The 20,112-nt window shown below is 48.0% G+C and overlaps 1 protein-coding gene across 1 annotated transcript in view; it reads right to left on the reverse strand.

The window, feature by feature from the left end:
* Positions 1-20,112, reverse strand: part of hiw (MYC binding protein highwire) — a 232,485-nt gene that overhangs the window by 45,034 nt on the left and 167,339 nt on the right. The gene's annotated exons all lie outside the window — the stretch shown is intronic.

Consider the following 20,112-nt stretch of genomic DNA (forward strand, 5'->3'; position numbering starts at 1 on the left):
TGGCGCATTAATCAACACCGACAACATGTTCAAGTTTCCCGTTTCGACCAGCCCGATTTGTTTCCAGGAGAGAGATACAAATTTGGACACCACTTCGCCGGAGGAGAATCGATTATCTCATTAGTCGACGGACATTAGCCACTTCCGGCGATTTTACACAGCATTCTTATTACGCCAGGCAATCGATAGTTCACCATTTTATCAATATTCGAGTGTGTTCACTAGCTTCTCCATTCCACCTCCTCCGAGTGATTCCCGAGTGATTCACTTGAGAAAGAACAAGAGAGAGAAGGAGAGATATTGAGGGACGTTTCAGCGCAAGATTCAGCCGACCAGACGGATGGCGAGAATCAGCGTGAAGAAGTTGGCACGAGCGAATTATATCCTCCCTCCCCGCCTCTCTCTCTCACTCTCTCTCTCTCTCTCTCTCTCTGCTCACGCGCTACACACGATCGTCGATCCATCGGCAAACTGCTGCGGGAGATACGAGCGCGGTACGAGGCGGCAGCTGCAAGCGCGCGTACAAGTAGCGAATATTTCCCTACGTTTCGCGCGCGATCAATCCGCTGAAATGGGTAATAAAACAGATCCAGCGGGTTCAACGATTAGATCTCCATCCTGCCCTCTCTCTCTCTCTCTCTCTCTCTCTCTCTCTCTCTCTCTCTCTCTCTCTCTCTCTCTCTCTCTCTCTCTCTCCGGTGTCCGAACCGGCCGAGTATTCTCCAATTCTCTCAAGCGGCTACTTATTACGTGAGTTCAGCAAGCGTTACGAAGTGTGCTCATCGATTGCCCGTATCTAAATCTCATGCTCGAAGTGCAACACCGTCGCTTGTCTTATCTCGGGGAATTTTACGATTCGAGTAGCTCCCCCGAGACGCGCGGCCGGCCTCTCTCTTCCTCGTTTCCTTCCCGCCCTCTTGCCCCAACCTCCGCGCGCGCGCACACACCTCGAGAACGCTTTCGGGTTCAAAGGTCGTCACGGGTGCTCGCTCCCTCCTTCTCTCTCCGGCTTTTTGCCCGTTTCTTTTTTTTTTTTTTTTTTTTTTTTTATCAAATAACGCGCGCAATGGTGCTCGCGTCGCGTCGCGTCGCGCCGCGCGCAAGAGGGAGGCGTGCGGCTGCTCCGGGGCAGAGGGGGGAGGGCGGGGGGAGGGGGGGAACAGTAACGGCCGCGAGAGCAAACGATTCGCCTCGGCGTCTCCGGGCGGCCAGGAGATATTCTTAATCTCTCTCGGGGCGCAGTCGGTGTATATCCGCGGCGAGACCAAACTATTCCATGAAGAATGTAAGAGGAACAAATAGAGCCGGGCTAGCCGGGGCTGCGACGCAGCTGTTGACGTCTAAACGGCCGCGCCGTTCCACGCCGTTCTACGGACAAGTAAAACCCGGAGGAAAGTCCGACCGCGCCAGGAGGTGCTGCAGAGACACGCGGTGGCGACGACGGACGGCGGCGGTGGCGGGGAGGGGGGAGGAAAAAAGTCCGCGAAAGGCTCGTGGACGTAACAAGTCTCTTCGAGGACGATCAATTTCCCTAATTTCGCTCGGATCTCGCTCGATGCTCCTCTCTCTCTCTCTCTCTCTCTCGCTCTCTCCCTCTGCCTACATCTCCATTTCTGTGCCTCTCTTTCTCTCGTATCCTCTCTCTCTCTCTCTCTCTCTCTCTCTCTCTCTTTGTGTCTCGACCGAGCTGTAAATTCGTAGCTCAGACTTCGCGCTCGCCTAGTTATCGCGTAGTCGATTTTTCCTCGGCGGGAATTTAATCTAAGACCTAATTATCGCGCTATTTAACGTCGAAAATTAAAGCACCCCGGCAAATTAAGTGTCAGGAGCGTAAATGAATGATGGGGAAACCTTGCTGCCCGATTAATCCGCGATCAAATGTTTTTCTCCGATAAAAATTTAATTTTCCGAAAATTGCCGAGTAATCTCGCGCTGTGGGAGGAGGGGTGGGGTGGGGGGGTGGGGTAAACAACGCGCGCGCGCGCGCGCTGATACATCATACGAGTCGAATGTATCACGCGCGTTCTCGTTAAAATAAGTAAGTTCCTCTCACGAAGGTCGTACATCCTTGTCTTTTTTCCTGTCGCCCGAGTATCTCCGTCGACTCAGTCTTCCTCAACAGGCCTGAAATCTGACTTCCCCGTCAACGTTTGCGTCGTCGCGTTGTGACACCGTTAATTATACCTCACACGGACAAGAAGAGACAAAGGAAGCATCGCGTGAGACCAGAAGAAGAGCGCATTGGTTATTGCGCTGCAACCGGAATGGAAGGTAAAACACAGAACGCCACAGAGAATTCCAATACCGTCTCATGGAGGTGGAAGAAGAGTGTGGAGGTGGAGCCGCTTACCGAAATATAAATACATCGAATATCGCATTTCAAGCGGACAGAACGCGAAATAGAGAATTTCCTACGTTTCTTCCTTCCGTCAAAGTCGCGATTTTTCGCGCGTTTTATCACGGGTCTACTTCGCCGACAGGTTAAAGAGCGATATCAAGGCGCGCCGTACGCAGCTGGCCCGTCCTATCGCGCACCGATTCGCGGGATTGTTTATGGCCGACCATTTTTCAGATAAGAGTGTCATTTTTCTCGAGACCGGCTGCCCGTCGCGAAAAGTCAGGAGAGACGACGGTCGAACGTGTTCTCAACTAGATGCAATTTGTTGCTCTCTCTCTCTCCTCTCTCTCTCTCTCTCTCTCTCTCTCTCTCTCCTCCGCCGCGCCGTCGATCTCCGCAGACAATGTCCCGCCTCGCGTGCGAATTTATGGATACTTATATATTATTTAATTTATGGCTAGCGTGTAAGTATACGTCCGCATCCGTCTCTGAGAAAATACAGGCGCGCGCCGACGTGCACATCCCGGAAAATATAGATGGGGCCGCCTTCGAATATGTATAACGTCGTGTAATTTATCTTCAAACTTTCCGCATGAAACTGTTACAAGCGGACCGACGCGAACCTGCCGCTCGAGCCAATCTCGAGCAAAAAGAGCTTCTTCTTTGCGCAGTCTGTTTGTATTGTCTCGTGTGCGCACATTTGTCCGTGACACTTTTCGCCGCATTTCTCTACTTTGAAGGATAAACCCCCCCCCCCTCCCTATCCCCAAGGGGGTTAGAGAACAGCCACAGCGATGAAGCAAAAAATATTTCAAGCTGCCGAGCGAGTATTCGTCTCGAATTTGCGATAGAGCCTTTTTCACGTCGAAATTCATGCCGAAACTTTGCCCTTTCAAAAAAAAAATACCTTCTCCCTCAAACGGCAATCACAGTCCGGATAAACTGAAAACTGCAAACTGAGACACGAGATGTAACGCCCGACCGCAAAAGCTGCAAATTGCACGACGGCCGGAATTTTGTGGTTTCGTCGAGTTGTAACAGAAACACTGTAACAGGCTCTCCCTCTCTGAGCGAGACCGCACAGGAGGAAGTGACGCGAAAGGAGAAGAAGGAGAAAGAGAAGAAGAAGAAGAAGAAGAAGAAGAAGAAGTGAAGAATGAAAATTCGCCGCTAGAGCAAATCCGCTCGCGAACTCGCCGAGCGCGACGCGCAAATTTACAGCCGTCTCCCGACGCGCGATTTTCTCGCCGTGCAGCAGCGGATAGGTGTCCGAGGCGGAAGTGAATGAGATCACGGCGTGCTCTCTCGCACGCCGGGAGACCATAATCCGCAGCGAGACCGGCCAAGCAGGCAGCTCTATCAGGTTTCATCAGCGGGCCAATCATCTCATCACTCGGATGACCGTGCCAGCGTCCGATTCGCCGTGCTCCAACCCGTTTCTGCGGCCCGTGACCTAATCCCTCCCTGTGTGTCGAGATAGCGGGAAAATCGATCGAGGAATCGCCGGCGGACATCTCGACGACGACTGGGGGGTTATCGAAGTACCCCGAAATCATGGGCCGCCGATCTCTCAGGCCGGGCTCTCAGCCTAAGCCGGGGCTTAGATCGTAAATGGATTTTCCATCTCGCGAGACTCCGCCCCCTTCTCGCGCCCCTCGCCCCCTCGTCGTGTCCGGGAAAACAGCTTACGCGCGACGTGTGTATAACGTGTCAAACTATTGTAATTACACCGCGAGAAACTGCGCTACATTAGAGGAGATGGCACCGACACGTGCGCGACACGGGAAAAGCAATTCGAACTCTCTCGCCGGCCCGGCCGCGTCCGCACCGACCGGCGATAACGTTCAACATTCGTTCTCCGAGCGCGCGCTATGCTAAAATATGTTGACGTTAATTTATGCGAACGACGTGCGGCAGCGCGTGATGTTCCTAGCGATCGTTCGATTCGACTCGAATCGCGCGCGCGAGAGAGAGAGGGCTTACGCGCCCTTTCGTCGATTAACGCGAGGAAGCGCGAGCTTGAACGGGAAAAATATGCGCATCGCTCTCAGGCTGTATGTACGGTTCAGGTGTTCACGGCGGGCCAAATGTGATTTGTACGTCCCGATATTACGCCGTGCGTTACATATACAACGGGCGAAACACGGGCCGAACAATGGCCGCGCGAAATAATATAGTCCCTTTGATCGATTGAAACGAAACGCTGCTTCGCCCATGTTTCTATTTTGTCGCGATGATATATCGGGTGGCGTGCCCTTAATATACGCCGTCTGCTTCTTACGATCCGGTGTGTCACCTGTCGCGACGATATTGCATCCGGAGATCTAATGGACCTTTAAACCGAAACGTCTTTCTATATAAGCTAACCCCGTGTCGTCGACCTCTCTTCGCGAAAGAGATATTTCCCCGAACGGGGGTCGCTCGCAGCAAACGAGAAGCACAGAGGAAAGCACACTGTCCGAGTTTGGGCAAATGACTTTTTACACGTTCGTTCGAGAAAACCGTCTCCGTCTCCAGCGTTTATCAATTTTGAATGCGAGCGAGTGATAATAACAGACACTGCTCCGAAAGTTGAATTTATCGACATTTCACTTCTAAATGTATTTTGATTGTAAATATTTAATTTTTCTCACGGACTTTAAAACTCGACATGTGAAGAATATTTCAGGGATGGACTCGGCAATTAAGAGCAAACAAAATTATCTCTTATACCTCGGGGAGAATTTTTCTGAAAAACGTTGACACTCTGCAAATTGAGAAAGTATTGTATTAGCGCTTCTCCAGCTCGAACATATGTATATTTGTCCGAATTATTTTTGTATCAACGATACATTTTTAATAACGTCGAGTTCAAAAGATATCCAATATCGAGTAAACTACCAATTGCTGTAATATAAATTGTATAAATTTTGCCCTTAACATTCCGCCCAAACGACATCCCTCGTATTATTCCGTAAATATCCTCCACGTTTATAAAGAAAGAAAAAAAAAAAAGAACACGCACGATCTGACCTTGTTTCCGCGTTACCGCGAGTTTCGCGTTGCAGTAATTTTTCCTGAAAGCTAAAGTGCTGTGATCTATTTCACTTGAGACTCTGCGTGCACAAATAATTCATAATATCCGACGGAACCGCAATCCCCTCGGCTGCTTGGAAAACATTGCCCGACAAGGCAGCGATAGCTTCCGCGAGATGCAAATGCACCGAAAGAATGAGGAGACCGATGGCTGGACGTTTACAACAAGCTTGGATCACGAGACGCCAGGCGGAAATCTCGAGCGTCTCTTTTCAAGGTAAACCAGACGCAAGTTGTTAGAGAGCCAAGAGAATCGTCGTAACTCGGAAAAACAAGGTCAAACCGGACGTATGTTTGTGAGAACTTATTTCATCGCTCGTGAGTACTGAATCCCTGAGCCCCAAGTGTTTCCCGCGTATCAAGTTGCACGTATCTTGTTGTGCGCAGTTTAATTTTCCATTCTCGCCGCGAGAACGCTTGGCGTGCGGTAAATAAATCGCTCGGGGTAAATCGCGAGATTACGAGCCGATGGTAATACGGCGGCTGGATCTTCGCGGGGAAAGAAATTCGTACGATCGGGACGAGTACTACTCGCGGCTTCGATCTCTGCCGGATCTTGACTCTCGTCGATGGGGATTCAGAGCGGCGCAGAAAGCCGCTCTCGACCCTCTCGGAGGATATTTACGGAGGATTTTGGATAAAACCTTAAATACTTCAAGAATCTACCGGAAAAAAAAAAAAAACGATCAACACGTACTTGCCATTCTACGAGACGCGGTTGGGCTCCGAGATCTCGCGGTACTGCCACGACGAGTCGCACACATGCATACACGGAACAAAGAACTCGACTTTAATCGATTTTTTGTGATCTTTACGGGCCAGAGGGCACCCAATCGCAAAGGTGAAAGAGCTTTTTTCCACTCAGCCAATCGTCCTCTCTCGAGGAACCCTCACAAGTCCCCTCACAAGTAAACCTCGAGGAACGTCAGACGCCGATTTGCTTCCAATTTTTTATAGTTATTTTTCATGTCAAAATATGAAGAAATCTGTTATCATTTCTAGCTTGAATTAATTTTTTCAATTTTCTCGAAATTTCTCAAGTTTTTTGTTCATTCCTTTTTTTCTTCATTTTTTGTTCATTTTTCATCAGATTTTGACGTTAAAATGAGCTTGTTTGCTGGATAGTGAGCCGAAAGATTACCCAACGTCTACGAATGTAGCGTGAAACTGAACATTTCTTCAACAATGACGTCAGCCATATCATTATTATCCGCCATGTTGAATTTTACAAAATGGTTCTGATTCACAATCGGCGACGTGTGCGCCAGTTTCAGCAAATCAGATATATATCTATATTTTTTTAAGAAATATTGTTTCAAATATGTATGAAACAGTATACTTGTGCAAAACTTGAAAAATTTCGAAAAAATTGAACAAATTAATTCAAGCTAAAAATGATAACAGATTTCTTCATATTTTGACACGAAAAGTAACTATAAAAGATTGAAAACAAATCGGCGTCTGAGTCGTTCCCCGAGGTTCACTCGTCAGAGCCGAATATCCGGAAGAACGTTTTCGACCGCGACATTAACAAAGACATTGTTTCTGAGATAAATTTCCGTCTGATTTTTCTATACTCGGTTATACAAACTGAGGAATACATTTCATCGTTAATGCGGAGGTGCACTAACGTGAAGGCGGCGGGTTTGTCGTGGCGAGGCCACGTGTCGAATCCCGAGGTCCCGCACATGCGAGAGAAATGAAAACAGAAGAGAGGCCAGAAACAGGACGACGTCGCGTCGTCGTCGGTGGAGACGCTGCGGCGAATGCACGAACGTGCCCCTCGTTGACGGTCGCGCGCGCGCCCACGGAAACCGCCGCCGTGGTAATTATAAATATGAAGCGGAAAGTGCATTCCGTTCGAGGCGAGCTCCGTGAGAGCTCCAGGAATAATGCGATTCGCCGGTCGCGCGTAAATCCGCGGCGAGATATCGCAGCAGCGCGAGAAACTACGTATACTACGCGCGGCCAATAATGCGCGTTGCGCTCGCGGCCGCGACCGCGGAGACAGCGAGTGTATAAATAAACGCGCGGCGCGGTCTTAAGCAGAATTAAAGTCGACACCTCCGAAATCCTCTTGGGCTCGGATAAAGACGCAAGATGGACGACCCGGCCGACTCCGCGAAGGAGCCGCTAGCTAACGAGTGATTTACCGGTTATCGATCGCTGTGTTGCGCGCACCGAGAGAGAGAGGGAGAGAGAGGGAGAGAGGGAGAGAGAGAGAGAGAGAGAAAAACATGGGCTAATCTCGCTGAAATTATAGTCACTATCGGCGCCCAAGCTTTCCTATTTGCTGTTTCAACAAAATAAAGGAGTAGCAATATGAATGTGCGTACGAAATTATTTACACTATAGCAGCATTTGCCGCTACAAACGGTTTCCCCGCACCCTCGAAAAAAAAAAAAAAAAAAAAAAAAGAAAACATCCATCGAAGTTCAACCCGAGGACGTTTGAAGGACGTAGCGCTATCCTGATTCTTTCAGCAAAATTTCGAGACGCTCTGAAACGCTTTCGTGTGAAACGAACTCAAAATTTAACTTAACGAAACGATCGTCAAGCTGATCGTCAACATATCGGTCGGGTTTGAAATACGAACGTTTCTCCGTGTCTTTGTGAGAGAAACGCTTTTAGAAAAAACGAAGAAAAATGCAAAATAAGTGTACGTAACCAATTGTGTATACGCGATAATAATAATATTGGTCATGCATGAAATTAAAGTCGGACAAGCGTCGGACGGACGTTTGTCTCGGTGTAATTATACGAATTGTAACGTCTCGCGCTCCGTTAATTAGGTCTCACAAGAAAGCGACAAAGCGAAAGCTCGTCGTCGCACGATCCAGCGCAAACTATCGATAATGGGGAGTCTACCGACTCCTCCTCCTCCTCCTCTTCCACGCACACTGACGATATCGATGACGCGCAAAGAGTCAGGATAAAAGCACTTCTTTATTGCGATTCGAGCAGAGAGCGCAGAGGTTGCGCTTTGCAGACGGCGTATCGGGCGAGCCGGCTCTCTCGCTAGTCTCTTTCCCTCTCTCTCTCTTTCTCTCTCTTCCCCATTGAAATCTAAATATACCCCATGATATTAATAGCGTATGGTGCGGCGGTGGCAGAGGAACCGTTTCATACGCCCATAATATGCACACCGCCGGGCCTCAGTCGAATGCAGAAAGGCGCATTCCAGCGGGAATTCGCGCGCGCGAAACTGGCCGACAATGCGCGGCCTCTATAAGGGCGCGTCAGGTACAAAGTCGGGTAATTGACGAGCTGCAGCCGGAAAAGAGCGCGCGAGCGCGACGATGAAATTCGGCGGAGAAAGGCAAATCCGAAGATTCGCGCAGCGGTGCAAGCTTTGCGAAACGAGCGAGAAAGAGAGGGGACGGGAGAGAGCCGGAGTCGGAAAATTGGAAAGCGTTGTTGTTTGCAACGCTGTTATCTTTTTCGATAACGACTTGCCGCAACAACGTCGGCGTTATTTTATTTTATTCATTAGGAACGGTGACGGAAATCATCGGTTATTTCCGCACTAAGGAAAAACTAGGATCTACCATCTCTAAGAAAAGTCGTTTAGTCGAGGCATTTTTTAATAGCAACCAAACATCTTGTTTTATATAACAAGATATTTAGTTGTCTCAACTAAATATATTTTTCTGCTTTGTTCTCTCTGGACCAAGTGATTTTGTTCTTAGACTTCGTGTATGAAAATTAAGCATCTTGGTTATTTTATCCATAAAAGTTACATAATAACGAAATATTATTTTACATAAACTAAAATAATGCCCAATGGATACTGTCTTGTCTTTCTGCGCACTAAAATTTAGATTTTGTATATTAAGAAAAGATTATAGTATTTTTAACAAAATTCATATAGTTCAAGCTTTTTGGTTCTGTCTGCAACAAAAGTATCACGTATTGCACGAACAAACCGTAATATCAAACAAGATACTTGTTTACAGGAACTAAACAGTTCTGTTGGGCATATTTTAACCAAATTATTCGGTTGTTACACGCAACAATACATGTTTCCTAGTGCATGGTTTCTTCGCACGCACGCGCAAACACGTCCTCGAGGTATGATTGAAAACAAGAAATAATGGGGAAATTGCTAATGACGACTCGCGTTGCAGCGACGACGGTGACGAGTTATTTGTCAAAGTAAACAACGCTAACGCCGACCCAGTTACGTTTTCCAAAAGTCTTAACGAACTACCTGCAGAAAGTAATTCCATCAACCCTGAGAGAAACAGCGTCGCTGAGCGCGCGGAAAGACGAGAGAAATTTGTCCGGCGACCGAAAATCCAGAGGAAGACAGAGACGCGTCCCTTCCTCGACCTCCTCGCATCCCTCTCCGTCGCGTCGAGATGTCCTCGAGGAAGAGAAGGATCATCGCGCATCATTGGGCTCGTTCCTCGGCGTTTAATCATCGAGCTCTCTCGAGTATGCCCCGCGCGACGCGCGAGCAAACGGCCCGGTACGTTTGATTTATTTATTTAATTTTACAGTCGATAGCGCCATCATCGATCCACGTCGTTGACGCACACGCCGGTATTAATAATGGCACTGTCTGAGAAACGAGACTCTAGGTGGAGGTCAATAACACGTCTCTTCTCGCGGTATCGATAACGCGTGAGCTATGGACGCCTATATCTTGTTCTGATTGATCGTCCGGCCATCCGGAAGAGTTATCGACCGCTCTCCGCTCGCTCCGGAAGTTATCGTACCACTCGATTTCCACTGGAAACGCTCCACGGGCGCGCGTCTCGTTCCCGTCGCGATTATTCATTTCCTACTTACTTGGCATCATTGATTACGTGGCGTGGAGCGGCGTCGCGTCGCGTCGCGAAAAAATGCGTTCGCGATTAGCGTAACGTACGGACCAAGGGATTTATTCCTCTATCTCTCTCTCTTCCCCTCCCGGGAAAAGAGGAATAACTCCTTGTAATAATAGCGCTGAAGCGCGCGCGCGCGCGCGCCGATCAAGCTGTAGCTGGAGGAGATAGTGGAGGGGCAAGAGGAACGATGAGATCATCGGGGCGGAAGTGATGTTTGAATGGAGTTGAGAACTTAATTCATCCCGCTCGCATTCTTTATCTCTCTTTTTCACCGCCGCCGCAGCCGACGCCGCCGTTGCCGCCGTCGTCGTCGTCGTCGTCGTCGTAGTCGTAGTCGTCGCCGCCGCCCTCGTCGATCATAATGCCCCCGTCGCGACGTGAGAACTCATTACGGCGGACAAAGTGGCAATTTCGTCAGATTAAACGCCACGAAGCGGGCTCGCGGAAGGATGCGATTAAAAAAGTAAAATGCATTACGATGGGCGACGATTATCAAATATTTCGAGGAAATGCGGCCGGGATCGGGCCTCATCCTCGATGTCGTTGTCATCGTCGTCGGGACGGACAACTTTAATCCCTAAACGAAAGTAAAATCTGTTATATCGCGACAATCTGTGAGAATATAGAAGGAGAAACTTTGCACATTTGCGCGGGGGGAAAAGAAGGAAGAAACGCGTCGCCAATGAGAATCCCTATCTGTCCATTGCTGTATATATATTTGAATTTCGCATTGTACGTGTACGTATGTTATGTGTACGTGTATGCGTGTTATAAAATTCTATAATTTGGAAAAAGAGATGAAAACGAAGGTAAATGCGCGATTTAGCGCGGCCAAGGCGCGATTTTATCAGATATCAAAAGGCATCAGAGGAAGGCACGGAAGAAACGGACACGAAATTGGATCAAATAGACGCGCCGAGGGACGAGCGTCTAAGAAAACTTACTGACAAAAGTTACGGTGACCGCGCCTCGGTTCACGAGTCACGAGAGGATGATGACTCGGAGATTTATCAGCGACGAGCAGAACGTCGGCGTACCAGCCGAGAGCTCCCCTGCTCGTCGAGAAAAGTTCAGCCGCTCCGAAGTTGTAGCCTTCCATTCTAGATGGCAACACGCTGCAAAACCGGCTTCCACGGGTGATGCATCACGTCGTGATGCATACCGGGCGTGTTGGGGTCAAAGGGCCACTAGGTCATCCGATAAACTCGAGCACCGGTCCTCATGAAGAATTCGCGCGCAAGAAGAGAGAGAGAGAGAGAGAGAGAGAGAGAGAGAGAGAGAGAGAGAGAGAGAGAGAGAGAGACCAACCGCTGAAGAATTCCAGTCAACTGCGGCGGTAACGGCGGCATAAACGCCGAGGTAATGCACTTCGTGGGTGTATAAACTTTATATCATCGCGCCCTTCGCGAGAAGGTGCGACGTCCCTTCGTGGGTTTCACGCGGCGAGGAAAAACTGACGCGTGGTTCGGGATTAATTAACGGGAAAGCTCGTTAAACGGCTGGCCGTTGCGGGAACTGCGACAGATCGATGGTGGTGAACGGGCAACAGCGAAATCGTCAAATTGATTGCAGTCGTCGTAATCGAGACGTGGGCGTTTAAGATAACAAAAAGCGCACGCGATTCCGGGTCTCTTCGGGTCGGTTTATTTCGCCGTATTCAAATTGATTAATCCTTGACATACTTCGACAGCGCGATATACAACGTGATGCGATTTAAAGCGCATGCGACGGACGTGCAATATATACCGACGAGATCTATTATATCGTGCGTATTTAAATATTTTAATGTACTTGAAGACGCAGGGACTTTGTCTCTCAGTGCCACACAGGATTTAAGGCAACCGTCAAAAGAATCTTCGGATCGTGAATAATAAATACGATGGATTACTAATTGTAAGAACTCTTCTTTTAGAGATCTTCTCAAACGTTCGCGTGTAACATTTACGGGATACACGCGATTACACGCCTATTGCGATATTTATAATCACGATGAACAACACTCGTTCAGGATGCACTTTTTTAATTGTCTCATTATATAGATCGGATCGATGCGGAATTTGCGTTCTGCCCGTGGCAGAAAACGAACGGACACGCCGACGTAATGTTTAATTCGAACAGTACACTTGTCTCGTCATACGATTCGTCCGGATTGATGCCGAAATTGAAGTTTGGCCGTTGAAATGCCCGTCTGTCTCTGTATTTTAACGTGGCCCAAGGCGGATCGATTTTGATGTCATTCTCTCCTCTTGTGAGTTTAAAAAAGCGAATAATAAAATCGAAATGAAATTTTTGGTGCGCAGGCACGCTGAAATAGATCGAACGCTCTGTGTTCGGTTACACGTACGGAAAATTGGATGAGACGCAATTTTCTGCCCATCGTACTAAATCTGTTTCCCAAGTTCCCAGCGCGCGCGTGCGAACGTTGGCAATATAGGAATTCCGGTTTAATGAAACGTACAGGTAAGAGAATAGTTTATCCAATGCATAATGTCAGAGTTAATAGCTTAGAATTCGCGCGTTTTAACGGGATTATCAGAGGGTTTACGGCGTACAGAGTTTATGCCCTTTTAACGCATAAATCCGCCGTTTGTTTTTCTGCCGAGGAAAGGAAAGGCCATTAGAGTGAAAATTACGAGATTTATTTACGGAGACTTTGTCGTTGCCTTCGATTTTTCGATGCTCGCGATCCTAACCCTTCACCCCATTTCCCATTTGCAGTACTTTTGACCGTACAGTAATGCGCCCGTTCAAACTTAAATAAATAATCAATTTTCGCGCATTTAACGCGCGTAATCAACTTATATTATATTTTAATTAACTTATAGCAAACTACGTATGTTTCATCCAAATTTGAGTGGAATGAGTGGAGGAATTATAAATAATTTAGGGGTACACGCTACTAAATGCAAAGAATATCGACAAATAATGAATTACATCGATATCACGTCGAAATCATCGCGATGAAATGGAAGTGCAAACTGTATGCGCGAGGAGAAATATCAGAAAAAATATTTGCCCCGCAGAGCAAATCTGGCTTGACACTGAAGCTCAAATTCTACAACCATGATTCTTGTTTCCATAACATTGTGGTTATATCTCCTATTTTTCTACCTCTCGATATTCAGCCTCTCGCAAACTATCACGATTTTATTTCACAAAAAATCCCAAATGACGCTATCAAGACGAAAAAACACAATTTATATGTATTTCTTATGAGCGTCGTGCCGTTGAAAAAAAAAATTCACACACGAAAAAAGAACGAACAACTCCAAAGGGAGAAAGGAAAAGCTTTCAAAGAGCGCCCGAATAAAAATCAATTAATACATTGTACACAAAAGCAAGTCTAACTTTTTCATCGCGTTTGTAGAATCGTTTCGAGAGATAATCGCGCGCTCGGCACCGGCGCTCGTTTATTACATCAATCGAAATTTCGCAAAAGAGCTCGCCCAGCCCGTTCTTTCCCTTCTCTCTCTTTTTTTTTTCTTTTTTTTACTCGCGGGAGTAAATTACGCGCAATTTTCGACCACGGAAAAACGACGCCGCGCGTACCATTGTTTGTGTTTGTTCAAAACAGCGCAACATTGAAGAACAACGAAACGCGCGACGAAACTCGGAATGACTCGAGAAGGGGCAGCGAGGAGAGAAAAGGAGAGAGGAGAGGAAGGAAAGCGGGGGGGGGCGGGGGGCGGGGGAGAGCAGTGGTCGTCGTATCGCCTTCTTGTCTACGATTTTGCGGGCGGTGTGCGTCCGCACGGCAGAGAATCGCGCGATTCATTATTCACGGCTTTAGCCTCGTTTCTCGTCGGTGTTCCTAATGAAAGGTAAACACAATCAATCCCACCGTGGCCGAAAGAGGGAATATTATATCGGGTGGTCGTGTAATTTCGTAGCCGCGGGCGGCGCCGGACGGCGCACCCCTGGGCGCTGTTTTCGTTTCATTATACCATGCTTCAGCGGGTTATCATCGCGCTAATTATCCGTTCAAAGGGACGGTTTCCCCCCATCGAATCCGCGTAATTGGCGACGAATCTTTTATCAGGCTGTCTCGATTTTTACAACGGGGGATCAAAAGCTTTCGACGACAGGCGCGCACCAGCAACGAACGCACACACAGCGCCGGTGCGCGATGCGCTCGTACAGACCTCGAGCTTGGCGACCCTTTTGCCATTCGCATCGCCCTAAACACGGTAATTTAGAATTGTCGCCGACCGCCATGGATCTTCGCCATGGAACTTCTCCAGACACGTGTGTCGTGGCGTGTTGTGACGGCGATATTGTAAAAATGCGCGCGGCGAATATTACATTATGAAAGGAGACAGAGACGGAGAAACAGAGACAGAGACAGAGAGACAGAGAGAGAGAGAGGGAGAGAGAGACAGAGAGAGAGAGAGAGAGAGAGAGAGAGAGAAAATCAGTTTCAGCTTGAATGAAAGTGATTCGACTGAAACGAACTCGATTTCAAGGCCGCGCATGGGCAAACCAACTGGCCGAATTCCTTCAGCAAAATTTCACGCTTTTAATCTACCGTTTATGCACAGAGCAAACTCGAAATTCAGTTTAATGAGGCGATCCTAATAAACCCTTACGTCTGTATCCTGCGAAAGCTGATGCAACGCATTATCAGTTGTATTTGACGTATAATATATTTAACCTCCCTCGTCAGAGATAGAATTATTCATACTGCGCAGTCAGATGCACTTGTGTTGGTGGTCGAAAAACATCCCCATACCATGCATGTAACTATGTTTCAGTTTGGTCAACATTTTACCGTCGGCTAAATATCGCGATACAATGTCCTGCGCCGGACTACCTCGATCTCTCTCTCTCTCTCTCTCTCTCTCTCTCGCGCTCGGCTTTTATTCAATTTCACCCGGTCGCGGTTTGCGCGACGAAATTTGCCCTGCGTCCCTGAGACCCGGTTCTTCCCCCGTTGGAACTTTTTCCTTTTTCTCCTCTCTTGTCAACATGCACACGCACGTCGACGCACACACGAACATGAGCCACGCGGGCGTGTTTCTAACGGGAGTAACGAACATGTTTATCGTCAAAGTACGGGGCATTCATTACGAATGAAATACAATGGAGTTTTGCAGAAGTACGCAACGACGGCCACGGTAACGAGAGCGATACAAATTTAATGCCGCGCGCACGCGTTCGAACTCTCGCCTGACAGACATTGAATTCTGTAAATTCATTCCGCGCGCCGGATGTTTGGATATAATATTGGATATTAATCTTGGGGCAGCGGGGTAAAACGCATTCGGCGCGGGCCCATCGTTCCGAATATCCGCTTCGCAATCAGAAGAACAACATCCGATGTATACGCGATCGGCATTTCGACCAACCTCGCGCCGCACACGGCCCCGCGCGCAGCACTCGTTTATATTATTATCGTAAAATACGCACGCGAGAGCACGGCCGGTAGAGCGAAAAATCAGTCGTTCTTGATATCATCGCATCGATTAAACCGGTAACGCGATATCACGCGTCTGTAAACAAATAACAACCATGACGGGAGAGTGGCCGAGTGAAGTTTTCGAGATCCGCGTGGCAGAGAAATATCGCGGCGGCGCATCGTGCTGATTCCGATCGTCGTTCAACTTACCCTGCCCACCTGCCCACCGTATCCGCCCGGTGTATCCTTCAGATAATAACGAGTTGCGCGCGGCATTTTTTCCGCCTGAAACTACGCCAGCGCTCTTTATTTTCATCATTAATTATCACATCAATTTGCTCGTTCGTTGGCGCACGATTCTTTTTTTCAACGCACAATCGCGTGTACATGGCAGGTGGAAAAAATGTAGGAGACGACGGGGAAGAGAGAGAGAGAGAGAAACGAAAGATGAGAAACGAGAATTGGTAAACGCGGAGCCAATATCGCCGCCAACTATTAACCCCACGTTATCGAGCCGAATTCGATAGCCTCTCTCGTATTAGTTAAAGAGAATAATGTCAACAACAACAACAACAACAACAACAACAACAACGACGACGACGACGACGACGACGACGATGACAGCAGCAGCAGCGGCAACAGTGATAACGTCAGCGACCAGAGTTTTCTCGTCGAACGCAATTCGCTTAAGCGAATCGCGAAACGCTCGAGCAAAAAAACGCCTCGCGTATGCACGGAGTATCGCTAAAGGAGCGGGAAAAAAAAAGGTAAATAAATATTTGACAAAAATCGCGATCTCGTTACGCGGAGAATATGAAAGCTGTTGCTACTCCGTACACGAACTCTTTTCATCGTTGCGTTTCGATGCTAGATTATTAACGACGGTAACGGCCTATTTTTACCGTTACGCCCGCACGGCTCATTCAACAATTTCTCCGCCGAAGATTATTTACGCCCCACGTCGGTCTAAAAGCAAGCCAATTATGCGAGTCTCCTTCTCACGTCGAAAAACGATGTCACGTCTTTCAAAAATACATTCATAATTTTTCTTCGTTTCGGGGGCTTCGTTCGGAGAAAGTCATTGATTTAATCTGGAATTTAATTTACTCGCGTATTAGTTGATCGATCTTCATATTTATATATAGAGATTAATTTAATCGACAAAAATGAATGATCCCGAAAAATTTAATCTACCAAATAAATAAATAAATAAATAAATATAAATAGATTGAATTTAATTATTTGCCTTAATAATTCGCACAAAGTGGTACTCAAATAACTGGATTGGTGGTTAACCTGGACTGCAATCGAAATGTTTAAGATAGAACGACTCGAGTTTAACTGACCAAACTATCAATCGACTCGAGATTCGTAACAATATCAAATTCGAGAGTATTTTTTTAAAGAAATCCGAGAAAACAAAAATCATGAAGATATATACTGAACGCTGTAATTCCGTTTTCCGAGAGTTTCTCACGAAAATAAGTGGTGTGCTCTAGATGGACGTGATATGTTAATTTCAATTATATCCGCGATCCGCGAGTTGCGTTTGCCGCTTATTTCACCCAACATTCTCAATGGCCGTGATTCGCGCTTGTCTTTTATTCCACAGCTGTGCAAATCGTGCGTTTCCGCTTTCCCAACGTATCGCGTTTAAACGGGAATTCTCCGTAACAATCTGAGGAAATATGCACGCTATTTTTCCTCTCCCTCGTTCGGAAAGACAAACACAGTTTCGTTAGACGCGCCGATTTCCCATGGATTGTTCGAGAGCTCATCGGAGAACTCAATTAACCTAAGAACAAGGTAGGTAAACACGGACGTGCATTCTTTTCAACGCGTCTCATCGATCTTCTCTCTCTCTCTCTCTCTCTCTCTCTCTCTCTCTCTCTCTCTTTCTATTTCTTTTCTATCCTCGTCCGTACACAGAGAGAAGTTGAAGTGAAGATTTAGTTGAATCCAACAAACGCTGCTTTGGAATAGTTTGGAAAAATATTTTGTTGCAGCTTAGTTGCAACGAAATGCTTTTGTTGCGTCAAAAACAAAACTTTGTTCGATCAATCAAAAAATTTATTTGGACTATTCCAAAGAAGCATTTGTTAGACTCAACTGAATCATTCTCTCTGTGTACGTACTCGCCCGATTCGTCGGATGCGAATTCATTACGTCTTACGTGCAAACTGATTGTGTAACTGCTACATTGACATTTGTATTACCAATAATATGACAAACACAGATCCGCTCGAGACGCACGTATGTGTTTCCGTTCTCGATTCCATTCGTTCTCTGTTGCAACTGATTTTCCACCACTGTAGTCTATGATAATACTTCGGCCAATTGCTCCGCATGTCGCGGTTAAAGCGAAGCAACGGTTGTGCGTCAACCGGTGTTCGTCTACCGGGTGGCCCCGGAAAATTTCTATTTCCTCGTATTGTCCACCGCGGCGGTTCATCAGTCCCCGTCCATGCGTCCGTTCGTTCGTCGCTCGACGTTCCGAGCGATTTGCTTCATTTTACGCGTTATCCCGAGAGCGGCTCGCTTCGAAGTTTGCCTCGGCGCCGAGAAGCTTCTCGCGGGCGCGAGGAAAAACCATATTAATTACCGCTCTAATTACTCGCGCCGAGGCGCGTGAGCGCGGATGTTTTACGAGCTCTCGCGCGAGGCGGGCGTTTAAATCGAATAAACTCAGGCACGCCCGAGGCCGATAATTTTCTACGTGTATTAGCCGTGGCGTTAGGCGAGCGAGCGCGCAAATTCGCCTCCGCGTTCTCTCTCTCTCTCTCTCTCTCTCTCTCTCTCTCTCTCTCTCTCTCTCTCCTTCTCTTTTCTCCCTCGCCCCGTTTCTCTTTCCTGCCTACCGACGACGACGACGACGACGACGACGACGACGACGCCACGTTCGCGCGACGGTGGCGCGCGCCTGATAAATCGGTATCCACGAAAGTTGCCGATTAATTTTCTAATTAGTCTCGCGGCGGTGCGCGCCGTCGTCGCGCGTATCGATCGACGCGCGCGTATTGCCGGCGCTGCCGACGCGGAACGCCGCCGACGTCGTCCGGCGTTTGTCCGCGGCGCTTAATTACAAATAGTTGGCTGAAACGCTCTCGCGGATTCGTTGTAACGTCGGCAGATACCACGGTCGCGACGCATTGCTAGCCGCGCGCGCGGCTTCTTAAGTTAAATTACCGGCGTTGTTTAACGAGCGCCATTCGTTCAGCCGGGATCTTGTTAAAATTAACGAACGCCGTTCTTTGGCGGGGCCGATGCTTTGAAAACGGACGACCGATGGCGCGTCGGATGTTTCACCCTCTTTTTTTCCTTTCTCTGCCATTCCCACTCCCACCCCCCCCTCTCTCTCTCTCTAATTTCTCTCTTCCTCTCGTTCCCTTCTTTCTTTCCCGCTGGCCGTCTCTCTCTTTCTTCGCGCGGCTCTTCTTCTCTCCCTCTCTCGACAGTCTTGCTAGTTACGAGTTTAAGGACGGAATAAAAATACGACGGAACCGCGACGCGGAGAGGTTTATCGACGATAGAATCCCGTTGTTTTAACGGGCTAATTTCGTTGGCTTTAACAAAGTCAGCTTAATGGGAAATTTCCTTTCTCCCCCGGCACAGTTGCCAGCACCTACCTGTCCACCGAGCTCAGCCGGCGAGCGCGCCGGGCTGAATGCGACGGGTTTAATTTGAAAAGCATCGAACGCGCGCCATAACAGCCTCGTTATATATTCATATTGTCGCGTGACCGATCATAACGCTCGAACGTACTGTTGACACCTCTCAGAAGCGGATCGATAATTCCGGGTTAGACCGAGGGACCGCCCGCGTCAGGTGGCTGTGATTTATTTACCGAAACGATCCCCCTCGCGTCCCCTCGTCATTTTTCAAATCGACTCGCGATTTCGTCTACGGCGCCAAGTACGAACCCTCGCGCGCATTCATACTGCGCACGAGACTACGGGGAGGGGGGGGGGGATGGGGGATGAAAGACGTGTGTTGTGTTAGCTCCCCCCTCGTGCATTCAATCGCTCGTCCCGTTATTAAGTCGTTCGACAAGTCGTACGTGTCTACGGGGCATTGTCGAAAGGTGAAAGTCTCTCCGTTGCGTCGAACGTATCTCGGCGGAGCGTAGTCACGAGTACGCGAAGAGGAAGGAACTTTCCTTCCTCCATAGTCAATCGTGCGTAGTCCTGCGCTCCAAAGTCGTTCGGATAAGATGTATCGGGTTTTCAAGCTTGTCGATATCTGAATTTTCTATCCGACACCGGATACACGTATCGGAGACAATCCCGGAGGTTTGGGCCTCTGTTCCCGATAAATCGCGCCTCGCGCGATGTATAATATAAACATCAACGCCGATTGTATAAATATACTTTGTATAAATATACTGTATACCATTGCGAAGACAGTGACACTTACTCGACGTTTATTCGACCGAGAAATATTATTTTGCCGGAGCCAAGGATATCGCTTCACGT

The sequence above is a fragment of the Harpegnathos saltator genome, unplaced genomic scaffold, assembly GCF_003227715.2.
Source record: "Harpegnathos saltator strain DR-91 unplaced genomic scaffold, Hsal_v8.6 scaffold515, whole genome shotgun sequence".
NCBI classification, from domain to species: domain Eukaryota; kingdom Metazoa; phylum Arthropoda; class Insecta; order Hymenoptera; family Formicidae; genus Harpegnathos; species Harpegnathos saltator.